This window comes from Triticum dicoccoides, chromosome 5A, assembly GCF_002162155.2.
Source record: "Triticum dicoccoides isolate Atlit2015 ecotype Zavitan chromosome 5A, WEW_v2.0, whole genome shotgun sequence".
NCBI lineage: Eukaryota > Viridiplantae > Streptophyta > Magnoliopsida > Poales > Poaceae > Triticum > Triticum dicoccoides.
In genome coordinates this window covers 691147456-691157052 of record NC_041388.1, presented here as the reverse complement: position 1 = coordinate 691157052, position 9597 = coordinate 691147456, and positions in this window count along the sequence as shown.

Genomic DNA, 9597 nt, shown 5'->3' with positions numbered 1-9597 from the left:
ACGAATAGCATTGGCACTAATGAAGTCATTAAAGGCATTAGCCAGCGACCAGGAGAAGTTATCATTACTTTTGTCATTAGGGCACCGCAGAAGGTTAAAGTCTCCCCCGATAACCATCGGTAAATTACAAGCATCGATCTTCAACGAAAGTTCATTAAGAAATAAAGGCGACAAGGAATGGTCCGCATGCCCATAGACGATGATAAACTCACAAAGAGTATTCTGAGCTTTATGAGAGAGAACAACACTGGCCCAAAAGATCCCATGATCAAAAGCAACAAAATCAAAAATATCTTTATTGGAGCCTATCAAGATCCCGCCAGAGTGCCCCGAAGCAGGTAAAAAGTTCCAATTAAATCTGTCCATGCCCACAATAGCAGAAAAGTCATTAGGGGAGAAGGATTCCTTGAAGGTTTCTACCAGCCCCACAAAGTCAATAGAGTTAGAACGAACCAGATCTTTAAGTTGGTCACGGCGCCCCCTAGCACCGAACCCCCTAATATTCCAGAATAACGCCCTCATTTATAAGAAAGATTCTTGATTCGAAGGCTCGACCTGCAAGGGGCCACGCAGGGTTTAGCACGCTTATTGGTGCCCCTTTTAGACAAGTTGGATTGGGGCTGGCCACTACCGGCGCCCGCGTCCACGACCGGACCACTACTAGAAGCCCCTACCTGAGAGGCAACGACCTCTTTGGCTTTGGCAATGGCAGCCTGAGCCATCTCATTAGCCCGAATAATAGCAAGAAGAGAACTAGGAGAACCAACAGACGAATCAACCACCACCCACACATCCTACATAATATTTAAAAGATGATCATCCGAAAGATAAGGTAGAACCAACCGAACCGGAGAAGCAGCAACAGAGGGAACGGGAGATGTACCTGGGGGAGGGAGATCCTTCGCCGCAGCCCGCTTTTTAGCCCGCTCTAGGACAGAAACACCTGAATTCGCCACCCACCTTCCTTTGCGAGCCGTGGACACAGGGGATCGAATCGCAGGCGACAGTGCAGCAGGAGAGCCAACATGGGGACCCGAACGGGACATAGATCCCAAATCTTGATCAAGACGCCGACAAACCCCCGTCATGGAGTGCTTCGAGCCCGACGAGTTCCGGCTCTTAGCCGAGAATTTGCGCACTGAGGATTTCTTCTTCTGGAGGGACTGGGATTCCACCACATCGCGAGCCGGGGAGGCGGAAGATCTTCAATTCCCGATCGAGTGGGGGAGAGCGGGCGGACAGGAAGATTGGAGCAAGCACCAGAAATGGGGGTAGCAGAGCAGGGCGGGAACTTCGACATATCAGCACCAGCAGCAGGGACATTGGGAGCAGCAGACGGGATCACCGAATCATCACGAGGAGCAACACCAGAGGGAGCTTGGGATTGAAACAACTCACGTTCAGAATCTACCAAACCATCCCATTTAGATTGGGTGAAGCGGAGGTTAGACCCATGGCTCTGATTAGGGCCACCCAGAGATCCATCCCCCTCCTTATCATGCTTGTCCGAAGGGTTAGAAGGGGGAGGAGGGGGAGGTGGAGTCTGAAAAGCAGCCGCCCCCTCCACCCGCACCCGAAGCTTAATACCATTGGGAGAAGGGAAGATATCAATCGAGCCATGAACCCGTTCAGGATCCACACACCAAACCTTCATCCTAGCAGGGCCAACCTTGTTCAGAGAGTCTTCATCCACCTCGATGGGCTTCCCAATCAGAACCCCGAAAGACATGAGAAAAGCAGACGAACGGAGACCAGCAGGCAAATCGTCAATCAAAACCTAGACTTGAGAGAGAGGACCAACTGTCGTACCACTGCAAGAAGCCGCTTTAACAGAAACCACCAATTGATTGAGGGGCAAGGTGAAGCTAGTGCATGAGGCAATCATCCGCAAACATTCTTTGGAGGGAAACACCACAGAGAACTCAAATTCAGATATCTGCACAACTTGCCAGTCCCATCCAGCCTCATCCCAAATGCGAAGCCCTTCCAGAAGAATTTGGGGCGAAATCTTTTGATCCTTGACCATAACAATCGCAGCATTAGACAGAGCAGGTGCCACCTCCCGGACAGGCAGGTCACCGTCGAAGTCGAAAAAGGCGCAACCGGGGAGGCCCGAGCCGAACTGGATGACCGCGGGAGGTTTCTGCCTAGCCATGCAGTTGACCGTGAGGTGACCATCAGAGCGATAGATCAGGCAAAAAGGAGGGTTGGTGCAGTGAGACTGTAAATGGCCAGGCCTGTGACAAGCAAAGCAGGTGAGCGCCGAGGGGTTGTTATGGGAAGCAGAGGACGAGCGGGATTGCGGAAGCCACGGAGGAGGAGGAAGGATCCCATCCCCCCATCCCCGAAAAAGGGGGCGCCCCAGAGGCCGGACCGGGCGGCCGACGCGCCGGCCCCGTGAAGGACCGAGGCTGCGGACGAGCACCAGCACCAACCCCAACCGAGCGAAGAGGAGGAGGAGGGCGCGACGGAGCAGATGGACCGCGGCCCACTCCCGGAGCAGGAAGGGAGGCAGAAGACGAAGAAACACCACTGCCAGAGGCCACCGCCGCCTCCCACGGGTCTAGCACCGGAGAGAGAGAATGGCCAGATCCAGAGCCCTGCGGGCTGGATCCGGGCACACCAACCCTCTCCGAGCGCTGCGACCACTCCGGACCCGAAGCCCGAGCCTCGCGGTCACGAGCCACCTGCTCGCGCGCCGCCTGTTCCGCCTCCAACTTGGAACGGAGCGAAGCCTTGAGCTCCAGATCCACCACGGAGGAAGGGGAGTCCTCACGGCGTCGCTTGCTGCCCGAGAGTGCCTCGCAGGAAGAGCCCCACGACTTGTCCATGGATAGCACCACAGCAAAAGGAAGGAGGAGGGGTGGAGGTGGGGAGGATCTAATGAGGCGACGAATGGGAAGACGGTGACGGCGCAGATCGGAAGCGGAAGCCGGAAACCCTAGGAAAGGGGAGGAAGAGCCGCGGGGGATCCATAATAGCCCGTCCGAGCCGTGCCCACCTGGGCCCGACTTGCCACATGGGCCAAAGAAGGTTGAGGAGTAGGAACCCGGACGATGGGCCCAACTGGGCCGGACGGGACCAGAGGGGGGAAATCTGCCACCGACGAAAGAGGGGGAGGAGAGGCAGGCCCACTGGGCAACGGCAAACCGCAAGGCCCATCAAGCCCACCCGAGGGGACGTCCCGCGGCCCGATGGCCACCGCGGAGAAATCGAGATCTAGGTTACACGAAGCCACCAGCGACCCCGCCGTCGCAGCCGCCGGCGACGAGGCCGCCGCAGAGGGTGCAGGAGAGGGGGATGGGAGGCCACCAAGCTCCCCATCAGGCGCACTGCCCGGGACAACGAGATCAGGTGACGCAACAGCAAACTTATCAGACTTACGCCACCGCCGAGAGATCCGAATCCAGCCATCGACCGACGAAGACGGGACTAAATTTGCAGATTTGAACTCTTTACTCCATTCCTTGGTCTTCATGCATTTATTTCGAATACGGAACGAGTAGACTGTGTTCCGTTTCATTCTTTGGTTTTCCCTTTGTTTTGTTTAGTCCTTGGGTGCCCTTTATTCCCCAACTATAGAAAAAGAGTGCATCATGCGAGGTTGAATTGGATCCACAAATTAGGTGGCTGCTGAGACGAAAAGGCAGCAATCAAGATTGGCTAGCCGGATAAACAAAGAGCTCAGGATGTCCCTGCCTTCTTTACACCAAGGCAGCAGAAAATGCTGGTTTCATCAGATTCTGGTTTCATCGAATTTAAGCCACCAAACTTAATTATTTTCATGATACACAGAAAAGTGGGGATCCCAGCTCTTAACAGTTAACAATATTGGATTGCACCAGCAAATAATAATAATATTAGATTGCGCTTTCGGGAGTTATTTATCCAAAACCACCACACTTGGGCTAGGGTAACAACTCGGTATCACATTTAAGCCAGGTCACAAAAAACCACCAGAAATACGCTTAATACGTAACGCAGAGCACTAATAGTTTGATTTGCCCACGGAAACAGCGAAACTGACAAGTTGGCCCCGCTTGTCGGGCTGACGTGGCCTGCCAATGTGGATTATTCGCTGAGGTGGCCCAAGGCCCCACCTGTCAGGTGCATCTCTTCTTCCCCTCTCTTCCCTAAAAGAAGTCCACCACAGCCATATCCCGCGCCGCCGCCGGAGCTCAATCCCGGCGAGCCACCCCACCACCGGCGAGCCGCCCCACCGCCACATCCACATGCCATCCGCGCCGAACCACCCTACTGGAGCTCGATCTACCTCTATGAAGGCGGACGCACATCAGGCACCAGCGGCCGTTCGGATCCGGCGAGGATCCGCCCCGCCGCCCAAACTGCTGCCTGGCGCCGGCGCCGAGTCGAAGAGGAGGATGACTACATGAGAACTCTCCTTGTGTGTTCTTGGTTCCACCGCCACTTGCTGCTAGCTTGAGTACGTGCGCGGCCTGGGACTCCTGGTGGGCGCGGCGAGCACGGGCGTGGCCATGGTGCTCCATGACGGCGCGCGCGGCCAAGGTTTCCTAGGCAGGCGCCGCGTGTACGGGCATGCCCATCGCGCTCCACGATAGCGCACGCAGACATGGCCTCCCGACGAGCCCCGCAAGCACGTGTGTGGCCATGGCGCTCCACAACGGCGGGCGCGGCCAAGGTGCGCAACCACGGCGCGCGCAAGTTCCCTACCAAGCTCGACGGATCCAGGCACGCTGAGGGCTCGGGCAGCGCGGCGACGACGGGGCAGCGCAACGATGACTGGGTAGTGCAGCGAGGTCGAGTTCATCCATGGCGGCTGCCATGGCAGCAGGTTCTTGTTTGAGAGAGAGAGAGAGACACAAGGGATGAAGGAAAAGAAAGGGGCGGTGAGAGGAGCTCCAGCGGCTTGACAGCGGCAGCCAGGTCTGGGATTACCGCCGACCAGCAAGGACGGCAGTGTGTAGATAAGCGCACATTACCTGTTTGATGAAATGCCCAGGAAGAAAATGCCTAGGAGAAAAAGAAAAAAAAGGGAAAAGAGATAAATACTTGAGTCATTGACAGGTGGGACCCTCCTCCAACTCAGCAAATTGTCCACATAAGCATGCCATGTCAGCCCGACAGGTGGGCCCCACCTGTCGGTTTCGCTGTTTTCGCGACTAAATTCCAGCATCAGTGCTCCGCGTTACGTATTAGACGCATTTCTGGTGGTTTTTTGTGACCTGACTTGAATGTGGTACCGAGTAGTTACCCTAGCCCCAAGTATGGTGGTTTTGGGTAAATAACTCCGCTTTCGGAGCTAGGAAAGGTCACAACAGCTTGATTATTACGTCCTCCGTTCCAAAATAAATGACCTAACTTTATACTGATTTTGGTACAAAGTTGGGTCATCTATTTTGGAACGGAGGGAGTAGTTGTAAGTCGGTTCACACACGCACACACCTACACGTGCGCGGACGGATTGTTGTGAGCTATGCCGCCTCCTCCCCCTCCTCCAAAAAAAGAGCTAGGATTCCTGTCTCTCGCCGGTGCCGCTGCAGGTCCGCCTCGTCTCCAATGGCCCTAGGACCATGGGGGCGCGGTGGATCCTGACAAGGGCCGGCGGGAGGGCTTCGATTTTAGTCATTCCTTTCCGTTTTGTAAGAGTTTGTGTCCTGCTCAGAAAGGCGACACGGCGGCTCCCTGAAGATGGAATAAAGGTCTCCCCGCCTAGCCCCCCGTTCCATCGGTGCGTCTAACATCGTTGATGGGCGTGTGAAGGTGTGTCTCCGGCGGATATATCTTAGGTGGATTTCCTTGGATCTTGTCGTTGTTCATGTACGTTCGTGTGTCTTTGGGTTGGATCTCTCCGATCTACATTATTCTTCATCGGCGGTTGTTGTTCTGGTGTGCTAGTCCTATGGGGCCTTAGTACGATGACTTCCCGACTGTCTACTACAACAAGTTCTATCCGACTCCGGTGATGGAGGGGCGATGACGGCGGCGTGCCTTCTGCTCGCTTCAGTGCTTGTAGTCGTCGCTAGGTGGTCTATGAATCTGGATGTAATTTTTATTATTTTTGGTGTTCGTTGTACTGTCATGATTGAAGATGAATAGATCAGAAGTTTTCTCGTAAAAAAAGCTTGATTATTAGTTTAGTTCGGCTGAAAACTTCATTAGCTAGGCGTCTCGTTATAACCAGATTATCAGAAGCGGCAAAGTTGGCAACAAACGTTTTTTTGGGAAAAATTATCAGCTTTGAACAGTTCTGGATTATATATCATTGTTTCTTTTGTCGATTTGGGAGGGGGGGGAGGGGGATTATGTTGGGGAACGTAGCAGAAATTCAAAATTTTCCTACGGTCACCAAGATCTATCTATGGAGAGACCAGCAACGAGGGGAAGGAGAGTGCGTCTACATACCCTTGTAGATCGCTAAGCGGAAGCGTTCAAGAGAACGGGGTTGATGGAGTCGTACTCGTCGTGATTCAAATCACCGGAGATCCTAGTGCCGAATGGACGGCACCTCCGCGTTCAACACACGTACAACCCGCCGATGTCTCCCACGCCTTGATCCAACAAGGATAGAGGGAGAGGTTGAGGAAGACTCCATCCAGCAGCAGCACAACGGCGTGGTGGTGGTGGAGGAGCATGGCAATCCTGCAGGGCTTCGCCAAGCACCACGGGAGAGGAGAAGGACTTGGGAGAGGGGAGGGGCTGCGCCAGGACATTGGTATGGCTGCCCTCCCACCCCCCACATATATATAGGGGCAAGGGAGAGGGGGGAAGGCGCAGCCTTGGCCCTTCCTCCAAGGAAGGGTGCGGCTAGGAGGAGTCCCTCCTCCCCAAGGCACCTCGGAGGTGCCTTCCCCCTTTAGGACTCTTCCTATCCCTAATCTCTTGGCGCATGGGCCTCTTGGGGCTGGTGCCCTTGGCCCATATAGGCCAAGGCGCACCCCCTACAGCCCATGTGGCCCCCCGGGGCAGGTGGCCCCACCCGGTGGACCCCCGGGACCCTTCCGGTGGTCCCGGTACAATACCGATGACCCCGAAACTTGTCCTGATGGCCGAAACAAGATTTCATATATATAAATCTTTACCTCCGGACCATTCCGGAACTCCTCGTGACGCCCGGGATCTCATCCGGGACTCCGAAACAACATTCGGTAACCACATACAAACTTCCTTTATAACCCTAGCGTCATCGAGCCTTAAGTGTGTAGACCCTACGGGTTCGGGAACCATGCAGACATGACCGAGACGTTCTCCTGTCAATAACCAACAGCGGGATCTGGATACCCATGTTGGCTCCCACATGTTCCATGATGATCTCATCGGATGAACCACGATGTCAAGGACTTAATCAATCCCGTATACAATTCCCTTTGTCTATCGGTACGATACTTACCCGAGATTCGATCGTCGGTATCCCGATACCTTGTTCAATCTCGTTACCGGCAAGTCTCTTTACTCGTTCCGTAACACATCATCCCGTGATCAACTCCTTGATCACATTGTGCACATTATGATGATGTCCTACCGAGTGGGCCCAGAGATACCTCTCCGTCACACGGAGTGACAAATCCCAGTCTCGATTCATGCCAACCCAACAGACACTTTCGGAGATACCCGTAGTGTACCTTTATAGCCACCCAGTTACGTTGTGACGTTTGGCACACCCAAAGTATTCCTACGGTATCCGGGAGTTGCAAAATCTCATGGTCTAAGGAAATGAAACTTGACATTAGAAAAGCTTTAGCATACGAACTACACGATCTAGTGCTATGCTTAGGATTGGGTCTTGTCCATCACATCATTCTCCTAATGATGTGATCCCGTTATCAACGACATCCAATGTCCATGGTCAGGAAACCGTAACCATCTATTGATCAACGAGCTAGTCAACTAGAGGCTTACTAGGGACATGGTGTTGTCTATGTATCCACACATGTATCTGAGTTTCCTATCAATACAATTGTAGCATGGATAATAAACGATTATCATGAACAAGGAAATATAATAATAATCAATTTATTATTGCCTCTAGGGCATATTTCCAACAGTCTCCCACTTGCACTAGAGTCAATAATCTAGTTCACATCGCCATGTGATTAACACTCACAGGTCACATCGCCATGTGACCAACATCCAAAGAGTTTACTAGAGTCAATAATCTAGTTCACATCACTATGTGATTAACACTCAATGTGTTCTGGGTTTGAACATGTTGCTTGTGAGAGAGGTTTTAGTCAACGGGTCTGAACCTTTCAGATCTGTGTGTGCTTTACAAATCTCTATGTCATCTCCTAGATGTAGCTACCACGTTCTATTTGGAGCTATTCCAAATAACTGTTCTACTTGGAGCTATTCTAATTGTTGCTCCATTATACGTATCTGGTATCTCTACTCAGAGCTATCCGGATAGGTGTTAAGCTTGCATCGACGTAACCCTTTACGACGAACTCTTTTACGACCTCCATAACCGAGAAACTTCCTTAGTCCACTAGTTACTAAGGATAACTTTGACCGCTGTCCTGTGATCCATTCTTGGATCACTCTTGTACCCCTTGACTGACTCATGGCAAGGCACACTTCAGGTGCGGTACACAACATAGCATACTGTAGAGCCTACGTCTTAAGCATAGGGGACGACCTTCGTCCTTTCTCTCTATTCTTCTGTGGTCGAGCTTTAAGTCTTAACCTCACACCTTACATCTCAGGCAAGAACTCCTTCTTTGACTGATCCATCTTGAACACCTTCAAGATCATGTCAATGTATGTGCTCATTTGAAAGTACCATTAAGCGTTTTGATCTATCCTTATAGATCTTGATGCTCAATGTTCAAGTAGCTTAATCCAGATTTTCTATTGAAAACCACTTTCCAAATAACCCTATATGCTTTCCAGAAATTCTACGTCATTTCTGATCTATGATATGTCAACAACATATATTCATCAGAAATTCTATAGTGCTCCCACTCACTTCTTTGGAAATACAAGTTTCTCATAAACTTTGTATACACCCAAAATCTTTGATCATCTCATCAAAGCATACATTCCAACTCCGAGATGCTTACTCCAGTCCTTAGAAGGATTGTTGGTGCTTTGCATACTTATTAGCATTTTTCAGGATTGACAAAACCTTCCGGTTGTATCACATACAACCTTTCCTCAAGAAAATCATTGAGAAAACAATGTTTTGACATCCTATCTGCAAGATTTCATAAATAATGCAGTAATCGCTAATATAATTCCAACAGACTCTTAGCATCGCTACGAGTGAGAAAGTCTCATCGTAGTAAACTCCTTGAACTTGTCAGAGAACATCTTAACGACAAGTCGAGCTTTCTTAATGGTGACATTTACCATCATTGTCCGTCTTCCTTTTAAAATCCATCTATACTCAACAGCCTTTCGACCATCGAGCCGTTCTGCCAAAGTCTACACTTTGTTTTCATACATGGATCCTCTCTCGGATTTTATGGCCTCGAGCCATCTATCGGAATCCGGGCCCACCATCGCTTCTCCATAGCTCGTAGGTTCATTGTTTTCTAGCAACATGACTTCCAAGACAGGATTATGTACCACTCTGAAGTAGTACGCATCCTTGTCATCCTACGAGGTTTGGTAGTGACT